Source organism: Aquarana catesbeiana, linkage group LG06, assembly GCF_042186555.1.
Source record: "Aquarana catesbeiana isolate 2022-GZ linkage group LG06, ASM4218655v1, whole genome shotgun sequence".
NCBI lineage: Eukaryota > Metazoa > Chordata > Amphibia > Anura > Ranidae > Aquarana > Aquarana catesbeiana.
In genome coordinates, this window is record NC_133329.1 from 30,518,857 (window position 1) to 30,539,008 (window position 20,152).

General features: G+C 44.1%; 1 protein-coding gene across 1 annotated transcript in view; it reads right to left on the reverse strand.

Moving 5' to 3' along the window:
- Nucleotides 1–20,152, reverse strand: part of LOC141147933 (transmembrane protease serine 9-like) — a 441,310-nt gene that overhangs the window by 90,578 nt on the left and 330,580 nt on the right. The window lies entirely within an intron of this gene.

Here is a 20,152-nt window from a genome sequence, read left to right on the forward strand (position 1 = left end):
CCACACACGCTCACTGCAAAAGTCCGTTGGTTTGGAACGCGGTGACGTATAGCACGTACGACGGGACTATAAAAAGGAAGTTAAAGCCCCACTACGGCACCCTTTGGGCTCCTTCTGCTAATCTCATGTTTATCTCGTGTTAGTAGAACTTTGGTTAGAGACGATTCGCGCTTTTCACACTTCAGCTTATTTCAATCGTTTTCTGTGGTTCAGTTTGTGCTTGTGAGGTTTGTATCTGCTTTTTAGTGCGTGTTGGTCAGTTCGTACCCTGCCTTGCAGGCCGTTCTGGTCCGCTCATTCCTGATTTTCAGGTCGTTCTTCATAGGCCTTGCTGTTCTTCAGTGCGTTTGTTATAAGTTTGTTTGTTTGACCAGCCGACCGTTTTGAAGCCATATCGCATGGACATTCTCGTTCTCGAGTTCGTGCTGCGTGGGGACTTGGTGTTGGGGTTAATACTTTGACCCGAGTCCAGTCCATGAACAGGGCGAGGAGGAGTTCATGGATGAAGAATTGGTTGTGCCAGCGTGACCAACTCTCTCCTTTGCTCCGTGAGCTCCGTGAGAATAATCCTGAGGATTTCAGGAATTATCTCCGGATGACGGACCCCATCTTTGAGCGTCTGCTGGCTATGCTGACCCCCTATATCAGCAGGCAGGATACCTGCATGAGGCAAGCCATCCATGCGGAGCAGAGGCTAGTTGCCACATTACGTTACTTGGCGACAGGGAGAAGTCTTCAGGACTTGAAGTTCTCGACAGGCATCTCCCCCAGGCTCTGGGGATCATAATCCCAGAGACCTGTTCTGCTATTATTCAGGTCCTGCAGAAGGACTGTATGAAGGTAAGTTTTATCCTTTAACATTACATGATATGTATTAAATGTTTTTTAATGTATTGTATAAATGTCCTCCTTACCTAATTGCCATGCTTTCAATATGCTGTGAATGTCCCCTTTATCTTCATGCATGACTGTTTTTGGACATTAATCATTTATTGCCCTACATGCATATTTTCCTTCATTAACCTCCCCACCATGCAATCCTGGGTCCATTTATATCTCTAGCCTATAGTCCCTTGAACAATGTATATTGTCTGCTCCATTGTCTTGTTTGACCCTCCCCCACCCCACAAATATTTGAATCAGTCAGGTGTGTTTTGGGCCCTAATTAGAACCCCTCCCCCACCCCACAAATGTTTGAATCAGTCAGGTGTGTTTTGGGCCCTCCTAAACCCCCCCCCCCACATTCAAATGGATCAATGGGCCATCAGAGGGGGGTGATTAATCTTATAAGTGGGCCTTATGTTTTTTACCATTTCAATTACAAACACACATATTAATAATGTTTTACTGCTGTTGTTCACTAATGTTTTGGTGTAATCTGATATACAATTTAGGTTTCAAAGTCCTTATTTTAATTTTTTTCTTTTTTTGCACTCCAGTTTCCTTCAAGTACACAGGAATGGCAGACTGTGGCCTCCCAGTTCGCTGACCGTTGGGACTTTCCCAACTGTGTCAGGGCGATTGATGGGAAGCATGTCCGGATTGTGCCACCACCACATTCGGGGTCTTATTTCTATAACTACAAGGGGTTCCATAGTGTAGTTTTGATGGCGGTGGTCTCGGCACATTTGGACTTTGTTTGTGGATGTGGGGAAGAACGGACGGATGTCTGATGGAGGAGTCTTTGCACAGAACGAGCTGTGCCACCGTCTCCAGACCGGTGGCCTGGGATTGCCACCTGATGACGAGAATGTTGATGGACTCCCCTCAGTTTTTATTGCTGATGAAGCGTTTGCTCTCAGTGAGCACTTGATAAGGCCGTTCCCCAAAAGGACACTCACCCCTGAGAGGAGGGTATTTAATTACCGGCTGGCCAGAGCAAGAAGGGTTGTGGAGAATGCCTTTGGGATTCTTGCTAACCGGTTCCGTTTATTCCTTTCTGCAATTAATCTGGCGGACTATAAACTAAACTACATCATCCTTGCTTGCTGCATCTTGCATAACTTTTTAAGGAGACATTCAGCAACATATATATCTTCTGTTGGGCCTGAGGCCGGACTGGAACAGGATACCACAATGACAGGCCCAGAAATTGGCCGTATTGGCTTGGCCCCCCCCCGAACCGCACGTCAAGTGTGTGACCATTGTGTAAATTATTTTAATGGTCGGGGGGGCATTGCTATTCAGCAACAGCTGTAATTTTACCCAAAAAAATAATAAAAATCATTTTTCAAAAATATCTTGTTTTTATTCTTGTTTGCATTTAGTTATGTCTGTCTCCTAGTGCACTTGTAGTAGTGGCAAGTGCATTTACCTTTATTTAATCAGGCCCCCCCAAAAAAATAAAAATTTGTCTGAAATAATCAGCCACACACATTGTATTATTAACAAAATTTTACTTTGTGCACATTGAAAGGTGCATTTTTGAATATTTTTTAAAAAGATTTTTCGTGGTGTAAAAATATATGTTTTTAAAACATTATTAAAGGCATATTTTAGCAAAAATAGACCTTTCTAAAAAAATTTACATTCACAACAGTGTTTTTATAAACATAACAAAACATTAAAGAACTTACAAAGTTCAACATTTAAAGAACGGTGCAGGTGATGTCACCCTTGGAAATCGTTCCTTTTGAATATGCTCAAAATTGAGATTTACAAATGGGTCAAGTCAACATGTGCTATCTCCCATCATGGGTGAGCAATGTACGTGTTTTGTGTGTGCAATCCCTTTTTTGGTTCCTATCACCACAAAATAATTTTGATGATGAAGGGGTTGCAAACACAAAACAAGTACATTGATAACCCATGATGGAAGATAGCACATGATGACACACCGTGTGCATCATAATGTAAATTTGGGTATCCCAAATAAATTCAAAAAACATTTCTTAGAAAAAAACAAACTTCACAAGGAAATGAAGAACATGATTGATGTTTTTAGGCCAAACGTTATTATATTCTGCCCAAAACATCAATCATGTTCCTTATTTCCTGTTGCATGGAGTCCAGGCGAAGTTGCATGCTGTGAATTTGGGCACGCATTTTATCTAGTTGGCCATTCCACAGCATTATCTGGCCAATCAGTCTTTGGGCACTGTCTGTGGTGAATGGCTCTGCCGCTTGGCCTTCCACAACCAGAAACTCACCTAAAATGAGTGAATAAAAACAAGGGTTACAATATGCACGCCAAAATACATTACCTTAAGCTGGGGTGTCAGTCACTCACTTGGTAAGCTTGAAACCTCACCCACTTCCTCCACCTCTCCTTCCTCCAGGTCATCGGGTGGGCGTGGTCTTGGGCTGGGGCTTGGGGTATCTTCTGCCTCAGGCTGGTGACTTGGGGGGGGGTCCTGGGATCCTTGGACTGTTGTCTGAGTCTTTTCTCCCCTATGGGAATTGAACAAAAGGTATAGTTAAAACACAGTGATATTTTAGATTTTAATAAATAAACTTAAACATTGGTTAGGAGTTGTGGCCAATTGCCTTTTTTGATCATACAAAATTTAGAAGACAGGATGAACATTCCCTCTGAACAACAATTATAAACAATGCACATTTTCTGGCAAGTTTCACAGATGCAGACACCTCAATGCTCTCCTATGTGTATTACCCCTCTAAAATGTATTTATGGTCACATAGTACACTATAGTGCTCGTGAGTCCAGATGTGGAAACAGCTGCTGTGTCCTGTCCCTACATTACACTGAATCATTTTTGAAGAAGCATTATATTTTCCAACACATCTACACCACATCAACAAATTGTGGGAATTTGACAAATTATCAAGACATAAATGTATGTCCAACCCTGTCCCATCGCATTTGGCGACAAAATAACGTCATTTTCTAAAGTATCATATGTATTTTACAAAGAACGGTCTTTACGAACTATGCTGTATAAAGTCCAAAAATAAGGATCAGCATGCAAGTTAAGTATCTCAATAGTAAAACACAACAAGTACTTACTTTTTTTAAGCAGCTTCTTTATTCGCCAATATTGTTCTGGCTCCCGACTTTTGATGTCAGACCACCGCTTCCTCAATTGTTCTTTCGACCGTTTTGTGCCAAATTTTGCTTCTAGAGCGGTGACAACTGAGGACATTATTTTGTCCTTACGCATATTCGGTCGTGTGTACGGTCTTTTTTTGCCATCATAGTCCTCCCTTCTCAATATGGACACCATCTCCACCATTTCTTCAAAAGCCATGTTGGTGGCCTTATATCTCCTCCGGGATGTGGATGTTTGGAGCTCCGGGCTTTCCTCCGCGCTACTTCCACTGATTCTCTCCGCCATCTTTAGCTATTTACTCCCACTGCGCAACGAATAGTGAAGAGGCGGGGCCAAATCGTACTAAAGAACGTCAGGGGTGGGCGACGCAGGCGGAGCATGACACATGCGCAGTGTATATAAAGCTATTACGATGGCCTACATATGTCCGTGCGGAAGCAGCGAGCGTCAGAAACGAAGGTAAGATTAAAGTGGGGGTGTGTGTGTGTTTGGTGTGTGTGTGTGTGTGTGTGTATGTATGTGTCCCCTAGATTACAACCAAAAATAATCCTGTGATTTGTGACTGACATTAGTTTGGATCTTGTGTCTTGTCTTTCAGAAAAAATGAATCCCTTTAAAGAGGAAGAATTTTTGTGCCAATTTATTGAGCTCTATCAGGAAAAGAAAAACCTGTGGGAGGTCAAACACAACCTATATTATAATAGGGATGTTAGGAAGGCAACACTGGGCACACTTTTAGAGTTTGTGAAGACTCGACTCCCCCAGGCAGACCTCAAGTTTGTGGACAAGAAAATTGGTATCTTGCGAAACATGTACAAGCGGCAACACAATAAAATCCAGGAGTCGCTCAGATCTGGTGCAGCAGCTGACCAAGTATATGTACCCAAGTTGTGGTACTACAACAAAATGCGATTCCTGGATGACCAGACCGAAGCCAGGCAATCACTTTCCACCCTTCCCCCCACCCTGCCCTCCAGCCTTCCCTCCACTCTTCCCTCCAGCCTTCCATCCACCTCCACCCCAGCTGAGGAGTCCCAGGATGAACTGGGCCTTTTCATCATTGATGAAGTTGATGCGCCCAGCTTCAGCCAGGTATCCTTTTTTTTTGTAATTTGTGATTGTGTAAATGTTATTAATGATGTTAACGTGTTAATTTTTAAAGTGCTTCCTAAAAAATGACTTCTGCACAAAGATTAATATGTAGACATATCACTAGACAGTAGTGGCCAAAAATATACTTCTGCATAGGTGTGCGCAGCCTCTTGCATTAGGGTGTGCACCCCAAAGCTCAAATACATATGCATGTGTATATGTACTGATGGTGTCAGTAGGGCAGTGGACAGTGTAATTTAGTTAATTTTCTTTTCCCCAAATTTTTGGGCTTGGGTAACATTTTTTTGGGGGGATGAAATATCAGTGGTCAAAACAGGGGGGAATATGCAGCACACAAGGCAATTAGGGTGTGCCCAGGCACACCTGGCACACCCTGTGCGCACACCTATGTACTTCAGATATTGTTGATCAGCTGAAATAATGGTGGTGTCAAATAGATAGCCTTTACTATTTTGTGTAACTTATATTTGAAAGTCATGAGCTGAAAATTACAACTATGTCCCTTTTTTTGACACAGGATGACCTCAGCCAGGAGGAGGCCTTGCCCAGTGGGAGAGAGGAGGAGGCTGTGGCTGGGCCAAGTCGAAGCCGCACGGAGTGTCAGGTGCCTCCCCTCCGCATTCTCCACAAAAGGCCCAGGACAATGACACAAACTGAGCGGGAATCCCTAGCCCTCATACTGGAAGCAAGCCTTATCCTGAGCAAACCACCCAATGCTGAGGAGGCGTATGGCACCTATATAGCCAGCAGATTGCTGGAGTTGGAAAAGGGCCAACGCCTCCTCTGTGAGGGTCTGATTTTTGAGGAAGAGTCGAAAGTGATTGCCTGGCTTCTGTCTGGTCTGACTGTGCTCCCTGTGCTCCCTATAGTCGCAAGATACAAATTTTCTTGTCCTCAAACTTGATGTGTGTCCTTGGGGACGAAAGGCTTCCCAGATTCTAAAAGTGTCTCCAGTGTTGCCTTCCTAATTTAAAAAAAAAATAAATAAATGTATTTTTTGGTTACCTAACATTATTGCCTATGTGTTTTAATTAAAAAACGCCATTTTGTTTGGGAGTAGGCAGGTGCAGGTCAAAAAGACTATCGGGTTGATTTAAGAAAACCAAATAGACTGTGCACTTTGCAGAGGGCAGTTGCCCTCTGCAAGTGCAATTGCTCCAGAGCATCAGAAATGAGTTAAAAGCTTGACTTTGCAAAGAGTACCCAATCCTATGCAAGGAAAATTCTAAAAACCAGCATTTTTGCTTGCACATGATTGGATGATGGAAGTCAGCAGAGCTTCTGCTCATTTACTAAGCTCTGGAGCAACTGCTCTTGCAGAGGGCAACTGCACTTTACAAAGTGCACAGTCTTTTTCCCTTTAGTAAATCAACCCCTATGTGTGTTTTTGACAAAAGGCTAAATCATTTCGAATATCAAGTGAAAAGTACTAGTGAAAAGTTCACTTGAGAAATTGCACAGCAAGTGCACTTGTTGGAAGTGCAGTGGCTGTAAAGCTGAGGGGAAGAGCTGAAATTAGGGGAAGCTCTGCTGATTTTATCATTAAAAAAAAATTATTTTTATTTTTTGGGCTTCCTTGCATGTGCCCCTCGGATCCACAGCGAAGGCTTTTCAAAATGCTTTCTGTGGAATTCCAAGTAGAATTAGCACTTGTAGTGAAAAATGATTTTGCCTTTATTAAATACACCCCCCTATGTCTAATGAATAAGGGACACCAACCTCATTAAGGTTCATTAAAACAACACAAAATATTAAGGTTATTGTGGTAACTTGAAAATCCACACAAAAAACACCAAAAAAAAGTGGTTATAATTTAACACACATTGTAAAATAAATAAGTGTTGAAATCAATCAAAAAAAAAAAGATGAGCCCAAAATCTAATTTAATTTTTTTTATTTATGGAGGATAAATCATGAAGAAAGTAGTTTGTGAGAACTCTGTGTGAATATAAAGCAGAAAAACAACTTCATTCCTCTCGCATTATCAATCCTACAAAAAGCACTGTATTAAAAGATCACAGAAGAGGAATGAGCAAGCTTCAAGACGAAGGCTAGTTTTACCAGACCGAGCGCTTCCGTCTTGTCATTGCTTCAGAGCATGCATCAGTTTGAGTTTGTTGGACTAGCACACAGACGATCGGTTTGTCCGCTAGAAAGAAGAGTCCGTCGGATAAATTTAAAACATGTTTCAAATCTAAGTCCGTCCAACTTTTGAGAAAACAAAGTCCGCTGGAGCCCACACGCGATCGAATTGTCCGACGAAATCCAGTCCGCCGGCCAAAGTCTGCCGTAAAGTCCGCTCGTGTGTACGCGGCATTAGGCTGGATTCACACCTATGCAGTTTTAGTGCTTTTTGCATTTTGCAGATTTGCACTACAGTCCATTTAACATGGTTTCCTATGGAACACTTTCTGTAGTGCAAATCTGCAAAATGCAAAAAGCACTAAAACTGCATAGGTGTGAATCCAGCCTTCCTGACCCCATATCTCTCCACAAAGAGGAAATGTCATGCCCTATTCTTATTACAAGGTATGTTTACATTCCTTGTAATAGAAATAAAAGTGAAAAAAAAAAAAATTAAAAGGGAAAGCATAAAAATAAAAAAATAAATAAATATAAACAATAAAAAAAAAATTAAGTGACCCTGTCCCACGCAAAGGCGATCGCATACATACGTTGCGCCCACATATGTAAATGGCGTTCAATCCAAACATAGATTGAGAACAAGAATCCTCTTCTATTACCTCCTCTGTAACTCTAAACCGGCAACCTGTAAAAAAAATTTATAACATTGCCTATGGAGATTTTTAATCACTTTAGCCCCGGACCATTTGGCTGGCCAAAGATCAGAGCACTTTTTGCGATTCGGCACTGCGTCATTTTAACTGACAATTGCGCGGTCGTGCGACTTGGCTCCCAAACAAAATTGACGTCCTTTTTTTCCCACAAATAGAGCTTTCTTTTGGTGGTATTTGATCACCTCTGCGGTTTTTATTTTTTGCGATATAAACAAAAAAATAGCGATAATTTTGAAAAGAAAGCATTATTTTTTACTTTTTGCTATAACCAATATCCCCAAAAAATATATGAATTTTTTTTTCCTCAGTTTAGGCTGATACGTATTCTTCTACATATTTTTGGTAAAAAAAAATCACAATAAGCATTTATTGATTGGTTTGCGCAAAAGTTATAGTGTCTACAAATTAGGGGATCGTTTTATGGCATTTTTATTTATACCGTATATACTCGAGCATAGGTCGATCCGAGTATAAGTTAAGGTCCTAATTTACCACAAAAAAATGGAAAAAACTTATTGACCTGAGTATAAGATGAGGGTGAAAAATGCAGCAGCTACTGTAAGTGGAAAAAGAGGGTCAACAATGCCCATCTGCAGCTGTATACCTCCCTGTGTCTTTTGCATGTGTCCTGTGCATATGTGCATGTGTTACTGTATGTGTCCTGTGCATATGTGCATGTGTTACTGTATGTGTCCTGTGCATATGTGCATGTGTTACTGTATGTGTCCTGTGCATGTGTTACTGTATGTGTCCTTTGTATATGTGCATGTGTCATGTGTCCTGTGTATATGTGCATGTGTCATGTGTATATGTGCATGTGTCCTGTGTATATGTGCATGTGTCCTGTGTATATGTGCATGTGTCATGTGTCCTGTGTATATGTGCATGTGTCATGTGTCCTGTGTATATGTGCATATGTGCATGTGTCCTGTACCTGTGTCCTGTGTATGTGTCCTGTGTATATGTGCATGTGTCATGTGTATATGTGCATGTGTCATGTGTCCTGTGTATGTGTGCATGTGTCATGTGTATATGTGCATGTGTCATGTGTCCTCTGCACCGATCAGCGTGTGCTATTACTATTGGGCAGCCATTCACTGTTCAAAAGCCGCGCCTCCTCCTCGTCCGTGATAGGCAGAAAACTCCATTTTCCAGCAGTCAGCGGTCAGCCTATCACGGACATTCTCTTATCCTCATACCATGGACGAGGACGAGAGACTGTCCGTGATAGGCTGTACACCGATTGCTGTGAAATGGAGTTTTCTGCCTATCACAGACAAGGAGGAGGCGTGGCTTTTGAACAGTAATTGGCCGCCGAACAGTAATAGCACACGCTGGCCGCCGTCTGCCTGAATGACACACTGATCATGTAGGCAGACGGCGGTGACTCGAGTATAAGTCGAGGGCACTTTCAGCCCCAAAAAAAGGGCTGAAAATCTCGAGTTAAACTCGAGTAATCGCAATCAGTGATTTTTATCATAACTGCAACATTATGGCAGACACATCGGAAACTTTTGGAGCGATTTTGGGACCATTCACATTTATGCAGCGATCAGTGCGATTAAAAATACATTGATTACTGTGCAAATGTGACTGGCAGTGAAGGGGTTAATCACTAGGTGGTGCTGTAGGGGTCAAGTGTGTCCTAGGGAGTGATTTTAACTGTGGGGGGAGGGGCTGTGTGTGACACTACACTGATCACCGCTCCCGATTACAGGGAGTGGTGATCAGTGACAGTGTCATTAGGCAGAATGGGGAGATGCTTGTTTACATTAGCATCTCCCCATTCTTCCTCACCGTGAGACCATCGCGGGTATCCCCGCTGACATCAAGTCCGCAGGACCCGCAATCATGGTCACAGAGCTCCCTGCGGGCGCGCTTGCCCGCAAGCCGCCTCTTAAAGGGCAATGTACAGGTACGTTAATCTGCCTGTATGTGCCCTTCCACCCCAGTATATCTGCGTGAGGCGGTCGGAAAGCGGTTAAGTACCGAAGTTTGGCGCCATTCCACGAGTGTGCGCAGTTTTAAGAAAAGAAGAAAAAACTACACACCAACGGAAGCAATCCAGTGTAATTCAATAGGAGTCACACATACCAGCCACCAAGACAAAAGACACAGGACCCAGGAGGTGACGCGTTTCACACTGTCAATGGTGCTTCTTCAAGCCAAGGTTTGAAGAAGCACTATTGACAGTGTGAAACGCGTCACCTCCTGGGTCCTGTATCTTTTGTCTTGGTGGCTGTTATGTGTGACTCATATTGGATGAAATAAATGACGTTGGATCGCTTCCATTGATGTGCAGCTTTTCCTTCTTTTCCTATCGTCTTCGGTGGTAAGCCGTGGCTAGCACCCAGCACATCCTGATTGTACTGATTTGCTCACCTGGAGCGGCGCTCTTTTTTGAACTTTGGTGCACAATTTTAAAGTGTGACATGTTAGGCATCTACAGTCAGATCCATAAATATTGGTACATCGACACAATTCTAATGCCGCGTACACACAGTCGGACTTTCCGGCATACTTGGTCTGGCGGACCAGAGTGTGCCGGACAATCCGCCCGTGTGTAGGCGCCAGCGGACTTTTCCGGCAGACTTTTTCCCAAAAGCCCGCCGGACCTAGATTTGAAACATGTTTTACATCTTTCCATCAGACTCAGTATCGGGCGGAAAGTCCGCTCGTCTGTGTGCTGGTCCGACGGAAAGCCCGCTCGTGTGTATGCTGGTCCAACGGGCTAGATACTACGCAAGGGCAGGGTATTGCATTTCGCGCTCACTGCAATAGGAAAAACAAATTTTACTATTGCGGCGAGCGCGGAGCATACCAGGCCCTTAGGTCTGGTATGGATTATAAAGGGAAGCCCCTACGCCGAAAAACCGGCGTGGGGTCCCCCCTAAAATCCATACCAGACCCTGATCTGAGCACGCAGCCTGGCCGGTCAAAAAGCGGCAAGATTGACATCCTTTTCTAGTCCCGTCGCACCTGAGTCACGTTCACAATGAACTGACTTGTCTGTGTGTGGGTAAGTCCGTTCATTCTGAAAGTCCGCCGTAACTCCGGCGAAAGTCCGTCGGAAAGACGGGCGGACTTAGCCCACCGCAAAGTCCGGTCGTGTGTGGGCAAGTCCGTCCGTTTTAAAGTCTGGCGCACCTGGCGGACAAAGTCCGTCAGAAAGTGTGCCGGACCAAGTAGGCCAGAAAGTCCGACCATGTGTACGTGGCATAATCCTTTTGGCTCTATACACCACCACAATGGATTTGAAATGAAACAAACAAGATGTGCTTTAACTGTAGGCTTTCAGCTTTCATTTGAGGGTATTTACATCCAAATAAGGTGAACGGTGTAGGAATTACAACAGTTTGTGCCTCCCACATTTTAAGGGACCAAAAGTAATGGGACAATTGGCTGTTCAGCCGTTCCATGGCCAGGTGTGTGTTATTCCCTCATTATCCCATTTACAAGGAGCAGATAAAAGGTCCAGAGTTCATTTCAAGTGTGCTATTTGCATTTGGAATCTGTTGCTGTCAACTCTCAATATGAGATCCAAAGAGCTTTCACTATCAGTGAAGCAAGCCATCATTAGGCTGAAAAAACAAAACAAACCCATCAAAGAGATAGCAAAAACATTAGGTGTGGCCAATTCAACTGTTTGGAACATCCTTAAAAAGAAAGAATGCACCGGTGAGCCCAGCAACACCAAAAGACCCGAAAGACCACGGAAAACAACTGTGGTGGATGACCAAAGAATTCTTTCTCTGGTGAAGAAAACCCCCATTCACAACCGTTGGTCAGATCAAGAACACTCTCCAGGAGGTAGGTGTATGTGTGTCAAAGTCAACAAACAAGAGAAGACTTCACCAGAGTGAATACAGAGGGTTCACCACAAGATGTAAACCATTGGTGAGCCTCAAAAACAGGAAGGCCAGATTGGAGTTTGCCAAGCAACATCTAAAAAAGCCTTCACAGTTCTGGAACAACATCCTATGGACAGATGAGACCAAGATCAACTTGTACCAGAGTGATGGGAAGAGAAGAGTATGGAGAAGGAAAGGAACTGCTCATGATCCAAAGCATACCACCTCATCAGTGAAGCATGCTGGTGGTAGTGTCATGGCGTGGGCATGTATGGCTGCCAATGGAACTGGTTCTCTTGTATTTATTGATGATGTGACTGCTGACAAAAGCATCAGGATGAATTCTGAAGTGTTTCGAACAATATTATCTGCTCATATTCAGCAAAATGCTTCAGAACTCATTGGACGGCGCTTCACAGTGCAGATGGACAATGACCCGAAGCATACTGCGAAAGCAACCAGAGAGTTTTTTAAGGGAAAGAAGTGGAATGTTATGCAATGGCCAAGTCAATCACCTGACCTGATTTCGATTGAGCATGCATTTCATTTGCTGAAGACAAAACTGAAGGGAAAATACCCCAGGAACAAGCAGGAACTGAAGACAGTTGCAGTAGAGGCCTGGCAGAGCATCACTAGCATCTGGTGATGTCTATGCGTTCCAGACTTCAGGCTGTAATTGACTGCAAAGGATTTGCAACCAAGTATTAAAAAGTGAAAGCTTGGGGGGCGTGGCCTGGACGGAGACCGTGATGGCAGCATAAGCCAAGAGCTCCTGTGATCCGGGGACAGATCGTAGCTAAACGGGGAGCCCACACCTTGATTTCAGCATGAGCAGGTCCACCCGGAGTTCCTCAACGTCCCGTACCACATTGGACCCAGGTACGCAACTCAGTAGGAATATTCCTGACATATTCCGCACCCAAAGACCGTCCGCACACGTGGCCTCACAGGCCCAAACACCGGCCTCTCCTACCGAACGGCCCGACATGCAGACCATGAGTTCTCTCACTCCCACAACCGACTCCGGTCGAACACACATGCTAAACTTATTCGACCTGGAAAAAGTAGCATCGGACATTAAAAGCACGGTGACGGCAGCTATTGCCGACTTAAAATCAGACATGCAGGCGATAGCACACCGTATTGAAACAGTAGAACAAACAACCCTGACCCATGCAACAGCCATCCGCCAGGTCCAATCTGCCTATGATGCACAACTCTCCCAAATGTTTGAACTTCATAGACATGTGGAAGACCTTGATAATCGCGGTCGCCGGCACAATGTAAGGGTAAGGGGTATACCCGAAAGCATCGATCCAAATTCAGTGCAGCAAACCCTCTGTGCTCTATTTAATGATCTAATAGGAAGACCTGCAGATTCACCCATTGATATGGAAAGAGCACACCGCGCTCTTCGCCCCCAGCCCAGGGAGAATGAACCACCCAGAGACATTGTTTGTTGTCTGGTGAACTTTCCCCTTAAGGAGGAAATCCTACGGAAAGCTAGGGAAAGAGGCCGAGTAATCTTTAATGGGACTGAAGTAAAGCTTTTCCAGGACCTGTCGCAGATCACGCTACAAAACAGACGAGCCCTAAGACCTTTATTAGAGGCATTACGCACTAGGAACATCCAGTATCGCTGGAAATTCCCCTTTGCTTTATCTGCGTCCACCAGGGGTCGCACTGCCATCCTCCGCACACCAGATGACCTGAAGAATTTCTGTGATCAGCTTGACCTTCCACGGATCGAACTTCCGGAATGGTATGACCTCTTTTTCCCCTCGGAACCATGGCAGCCGGTTACTCTCAACCCATCTCCAAAGGCACCACGCCAGAGATCGCGCAGACGTAAAGCAGGATCGGCATCACCGAAACCACACTCATCCCGTCGAGACCTCTATCAGCGAAGCCCTCCTCGTGCTCCGATGTCTCCCCCGGGACGAAATCATCAGGAAGATTGAAGTCAACCACTCAGCCGCATTGCAACAGCAGTGAGTTTTCGATTTAATTCCCGATGCACACCACCCCCTCATCGTACTTTGTACTCTAATTCTTGCAGCAGGAATGCAGTCCCCTGATATCCCTTGGCATCTCTCATCCACATCCGTCCAACCCCTATCTGGTTTTTTTTTCCTCCTTATTACTCACAGGAACCTCTCCATATCTCCCTGACTGCCCAAATTTCCACATACAAACATGCAGGAGTAGAAGGAACAGAACTTTACAGCTTCCCCCCTTCCCTTCCCCTCCCTTTCCCCCCCCCACCCCCCTTTTTTTTTTTTTTTTTTTTTATTACTTATTTGTGTTTCATGCATTTCTTCTTTGTATTTAAACGTAGATGAAGCATGTATGTCATTACCAGTCTGTAAAAATGCATAATAAGCGATTTCTTTATGGTAAATGATCTTATACATATAGCAAAAGTAATCTCATAGCTACCCTAGTCATCAAGAAAACTGTCTTTACCTATTCCCTCAGATGTCTTTGGTCTTTAGTAAGCAAACCATTTATCATAGAAGCCAGATCACATACAATACGCTTTATCAGGCCACTGGCTCTTCTGATAAGGTCATAGTATGGCTTTAGCCTCGCATCTTCAGAATCGCATGGTTAGTCCCTTTAGCTCAAAAGTTAACAACAAGTATCTCCCTCTCACCACCCTTCTCCCATACCATCCCCCCTTACCCCCTCCTCTCCTTCCCTATCCCCTGCTCCAGACCCACCCTACCCATCCAACCCTCCCCCCTCTCCCCCTTTTCCTTTGCCATCCCCCATACGATCTGCCTCCTTACCTTCCTCCTTCAGGAATAAAGCTTAACTTTTCATTTATTAGGAAAAGCTTAAGCTTGAGTTTGATATCTGTCTTACAGTATGCATAGGATGTTGATAACCCTTCTTCCTGTTAGAATTCTTGTATTTGTGTTAAGGGATTTAAGCTGTTATAATAATTTTTTGTTTCTCCTCACTGCTTGTTACACACAATACAGGTTTGAATTGATAAGGTTTACAGCTTATAGGTTATTTTAGCGAAGATGTATTATGTTAATGTTTTCCTGACAAATGCTTTATGACCTCCTACACGGTTCCCTTTCCTGTGTGACCTGTGGCCCTATAGTACACCTAAACTCTGAGTGGGCTACCCTCAAAATTCCCCTCAAAAATCACAAAAACACAACATCATATAACTACAACTAATATCTCTACACCTAAGTTGTGAAGCGGACCTGTCCTCCGGTTCACACCCGAACTAGGTTCCCCGTCTTCTCTCACCTCCCCACACAGCAAGTCCTTAAGGACACTAGCTGACACTCCAGAACCCTTTTTCCCCCCCTAGACGAGGGGAATTTTCTAACCTCGTCTCTGGTAGATTTTCTTTGCCCGATCCCTCTCCTCTTCCTTATCCTAACCTACACTACCTACCCTTCTTCACTTTCCTCCTCCCCTCACCATCCTCTATCCCCATTTCTTCTCTCCCTCCTCTCCTTTACTCAATACCCACCTTTGCCGCTCTTCTCCTTTTCTACTCCCTTCCCTCCTTTCCTTTTCTCTCTACTCCTCTCTCCTCTCTCTTCCATAACCAATAACCTCCCTCTCTTGTCCCGCTCCTAGGCTCCGGGGGGTGACTGACCCCGTCCAGCCCCTTGCTTAACAGCCCTCACATACTGTACACCGACATCCACAGAATTACATCTGAGTGGGCTTTGACTCCCGGACGTTAACAGTACATAAACCATGCAATCGAAACCATTAACCAATCTTTCCTTAACACTAAAATGTATATCCCTCAATGTGAAAGGTCTTAACCTTCCTGAGAAACGCTCCCAAGTCTTGACATCTCTTTCCAAACACAAAGCTCATTTTATTTTTTTGCAGGAGACCCACTTCCGCTCCGACTCAATACCCAAACTTTCGAACCACATATATCGTACAGCCCACCACGCTACGAACCCAGATGCCAAAACGAAAGGTGTATCAATATTAATCTCCAAGCATGCAAACTTTTTTCTCTCAGATTCATTGATTGACCCGGCCGGTAGATATGTCTTCCTCAAAGGGAAATATGCAAACAAACCAATAACTTTGGCGAACGTTTACTGCCCCAATGATCATCAAGTCTCCTTTTTTCGAGACATCTGCTGCCGGCTGGAAACCTTTCAGGAAGGTTTAGTTCTCCTTGGTGGAGATTTTAACGTCCCCCTAAACCCATTATTAGACTCATCATCAGGCTCTTCTACCCTAACATATATGGCTCTTCGCCAGATTAAAACCCAACTACAAAATCTGACTCTCCACGATACATGGCGTACATTATCACCCACGGTAAAAGACTACACATTTTTCTCGGCACCACACCAAAAGTATTCTAGAATAGATTATTTTTTCCTCTCTCAGTCAGATCTCTCATCCCTAAAACAGTCAACGATAGAACCCATGTTTTTATCAGACCATCACCCCATTACGGTTACACTATCCTTTCCTGAAACCCAACCTCGAACTAAAGTATGGCGATTTAACCCTTCACTACTGGGGGATCCGACCTCCCTAGACCGCATCCGTACATGCATCCTCAACTACTTTACCGAGAATTCGTCACCTGAAATCTCTCCTATCTCCCTTTGGGAAGCTCATAAGTGTGTGATCCGGGGGGATCTGATTGCTCTAGCGGCTAAAACCAAAAAACGGAACCAAGAACTTATTAATTCACTCATCGACACAATTAAATCCCTAGAAAGAACGCACAAACAAACACAGGCAATCGCCACCTTACAAGAACTATCTCATACCCGTGCTCTCCTTAAAACAGAATTAGACAAACGTTCTAGTAGGCGCTATATCCTCTCCCAGAAGATCTTCTACGAGCAGGGGAACAAATGTGGACGCCTACTCGCTCGCTCAGTTCAATCTGCTAAAACCACCACCAGAATACACCAATTACGCAATCCTAAGGGAGATCTTCTGGTTAAGAATGAGGAAATAGCTAAAGAATTTGAGATCTTTTACTCAAAATTATATAATTTGAACCCTGACCAAAGATCTCAAAACACACAGAAAACCCGCTCTGACCTCATTAAATCTTTCCTCTCCAAAAATAGCCCCAAGCCGATATCGTCCCAACTTAAACTAGAACTAGATAAACCCATATCCCTAACTGAAATTGAGGCAGCAGTAAAACAAATGAAACTTGGCAAAAGCCCTGGCCCTGACGGCTACACTCTCCAATATTATAAAACATTTTTAGATGTCCTTTCCCCTACACTCTTATCCACATTCAACGCCCTGGCTGACGCCCAATTCGACCCTTCCAAAATGCTAATAGCCCACATCTCGGTCATACCAAAAGAGGGCAAAGACCCCTCATCAGTCGCGAATTACAGGCCAATATCCCTATTGAATGTAGACATCAAAATGTATGCAAAAATTCTTGCAAATAGATTACTCCCCTTAATACCAAACCTCGTATCCCTAGACCAGGTAGGGTTTGTCCCGGGTAGGGAAGCCCGAGACAACGTAATACGCACGCTAAACCTACATCACTGGATTTCGGCTACTAAGACCCAAGGTTTTCTCCTCTCCCTAGACGCCGAGAAGGCGTTTGACAGGGTGGCCTGGGACTATATGCACGAAGCTCTTTCGGCAATTGGGATCGGAGATCGCATGCTATCCTCTGTCATGGCACTATATTCTGGTCCCACCGCTGCAGTTAGAGTCAACGGCCTCCTGTCAGACGTCTTCTCGGTCAAGAATGGCACACGCCAGGGCTGCCCTTTATCACCAATTCTCTATATCCTCACCTTAGAGCCCTTCCTCAACAAATTAAGAAACAACCCTGATATCCGTGGTATTACAGTGAAAGGGAGAGAATACAAGGTATCGGCATTCGCCGACGATATCCTACTGTCACTACAAGCACCCCGGGTTTCTCTCCCAAACCTGTTACATGAAATTGATCTCTTTAGTAAAATTTCCAATTTAAAAATCAATCATACAAAATCACAAGCCCTGAACATCTCGCTCCCCCCCCAAGAAGTAACAAGTTGTCAAGATTCCTTCCCGTTTCAATGGCAAAAAAACGCCCTTACTTACTTAGGAATACAAATCCCACCCCTATTATCAAATCTATACGCAATGAATTTCCAGGGAGCTCTACTTAAAGCCCAAAATCTCCTTAAAGAATGGAAGATGTTAAATGTTTCTTGGTTCGGAAGAGCAGCCCTGATTAAGATGCTTATCCTGCCACGCCTGCTATACCTCATACAAACAATACCAATAGCTCTACCATCTAGCTTCTTTACAACATACCAAAAAATCTGCTCAACTTTTTTATGGAGAGACTCTCCCCCTCGCATTAAGTACTCTAGACTCACCTTACCTAAATCCAGGGGTGGAATTGGACTTCCAGATCTGGGCAAATACTATAGCGCAAGCCACCTCACGAGGGTGGCGGACTGGAATATCCACGCCCTCAAGAAATCTTGGATTCCCCTGGAAAACGCCGTGGCACATCTTCCCATACATTTACTCCCATGGCTTTCCCCTAAACACTGGCCGCAACCGATAACGACTCACCCTCTAATCTATCCGTCCCTACTTGCATTTAGAAAGGCATCATCAAAGGGGAACTTGGCCTCAATTCCAGGTCCCTTAACCACATTAAGAGGAAACCCCGACTTCCTTCCAGGCTCCCATAATAATTTCCTACAGAAAGAATGGCCATATGATGACGTTCTAGTTATGCACTTTTACCAAGACGGGAAAATCATACCTCTTGAAAAACTCATGGAATTATCCAAAACTTCAACATTTTCCTTTTGGACTTATAGGCAAATCAGACATTTCCTAGAATCTCACATCAATCAAACTCAAGAGCTTAAACACCTCACTCAGTTTGAAACCCTATGTCACCGTAAAACTCCACAAAGACATCTCATTTCCCTCCTGTATTCACTACTTAATGACCCCTTAACACCTAACACTCCACCTTCTCAGAACTCATGGAATAGGGATCTCCCGACACCTTTAACTAGTGAGGAATGGAAAACGGTCCATGAGTACATACATAGGGGCTCATTGAATGTCACTACACAAGAGAATGGATATAAGATAGCTACCAGATGGTATAGAACCCCCTCAAGACTCCACAAATTTAAATCCTCTATCACCAACATCTGTTGGCGATGCGGAGCGGAAGTGGGCACTATGCTACATATATGGTGGGATTGCGTAATTATCCAACCTTTTTGGAAGGAGGTTCATAATTTAATAGCACAAATCACCACATTTACTCTGGATTTTACCCCAGCCCAATATCTCCTGCATCACACTTCATTATCCAAGCGTAACTACTTTAAATCCCTAGCAATGCATCTGGTGAACGCTGCCAGATTATGTGTCCCAAAACACTGGCAATCGACATCTGCACCATCAATCAGTGAATGGTTTGCAAGAATCTCCAAAACGAAAGACATGGAAGAGCTTATCCATGTTTCTCAGGACAGGACGCAGAAGTTCACGACTACATGGTCTTGTTGGATACACTTCACGACCACTGAGGGATATCGTCATTATCTGCCAAGAGTGTACATACAAACATAATCGCGTACAATCAGGAGGGCACTCCTGTGGGTGCCTTTCCTGCAGAGTTTGGGGGGGCGGTTCCGGTCACTCCCTGGAGTCTTCCCCCATTAGTTTCTCTTATCTCATTTCCAATCATCACTCTTCCTATTCCCCCCTTTTTTTTTCTTTTTCTTTCTTACACACCCTACTTTTTTTTCCCCCTTTCCCCCTACCCCCTCTACCCTTTCTTTTCACCTTCCCCCCTCTCCTCCCTTTATTTGACTATTCTATCTTCCCTCCCCTTGATTAGCAACACCTACACAGTTGTCCTACGTATAGTAGGCCCCAAGATGAAAGCACCCTCTCGTCACTCCTGAAACCTCGAGACACTCAATATTAGTGCCCGGTGGGGCCACGACACCCCCTAACTCCTTTCCCGGGACCAGCACGGTGCCCGACTCTCTCCCTTGTACTCACCAAGAGACGATGTGAGTGGAGAGAGTCCCGTACCGAATAACAACACCCTATTAAGAGGTTTCAGGTTTTTACCTCCAGCATTACTAAAAACCCTTCTCCAGATCAGCCTCCTTTTAGCATTTTGTTGGACTATGCATGCACCGAATGTTGTTTGCTCTTTACACCACGAGATGATTGTGCAAGTTGCTATGTACGATTTCTGTATGTGTTATATATTTTATATACAATAAAATCTTTATGGAAAAAAAAAAAAAAAGTGAAAGCTTGATGGATGATTGTTCATCTGTCCCAATACTTTTGGTCCCTTAAAAAGTGGGAGGCACATATACAAACTGTTGTAATTCCTACA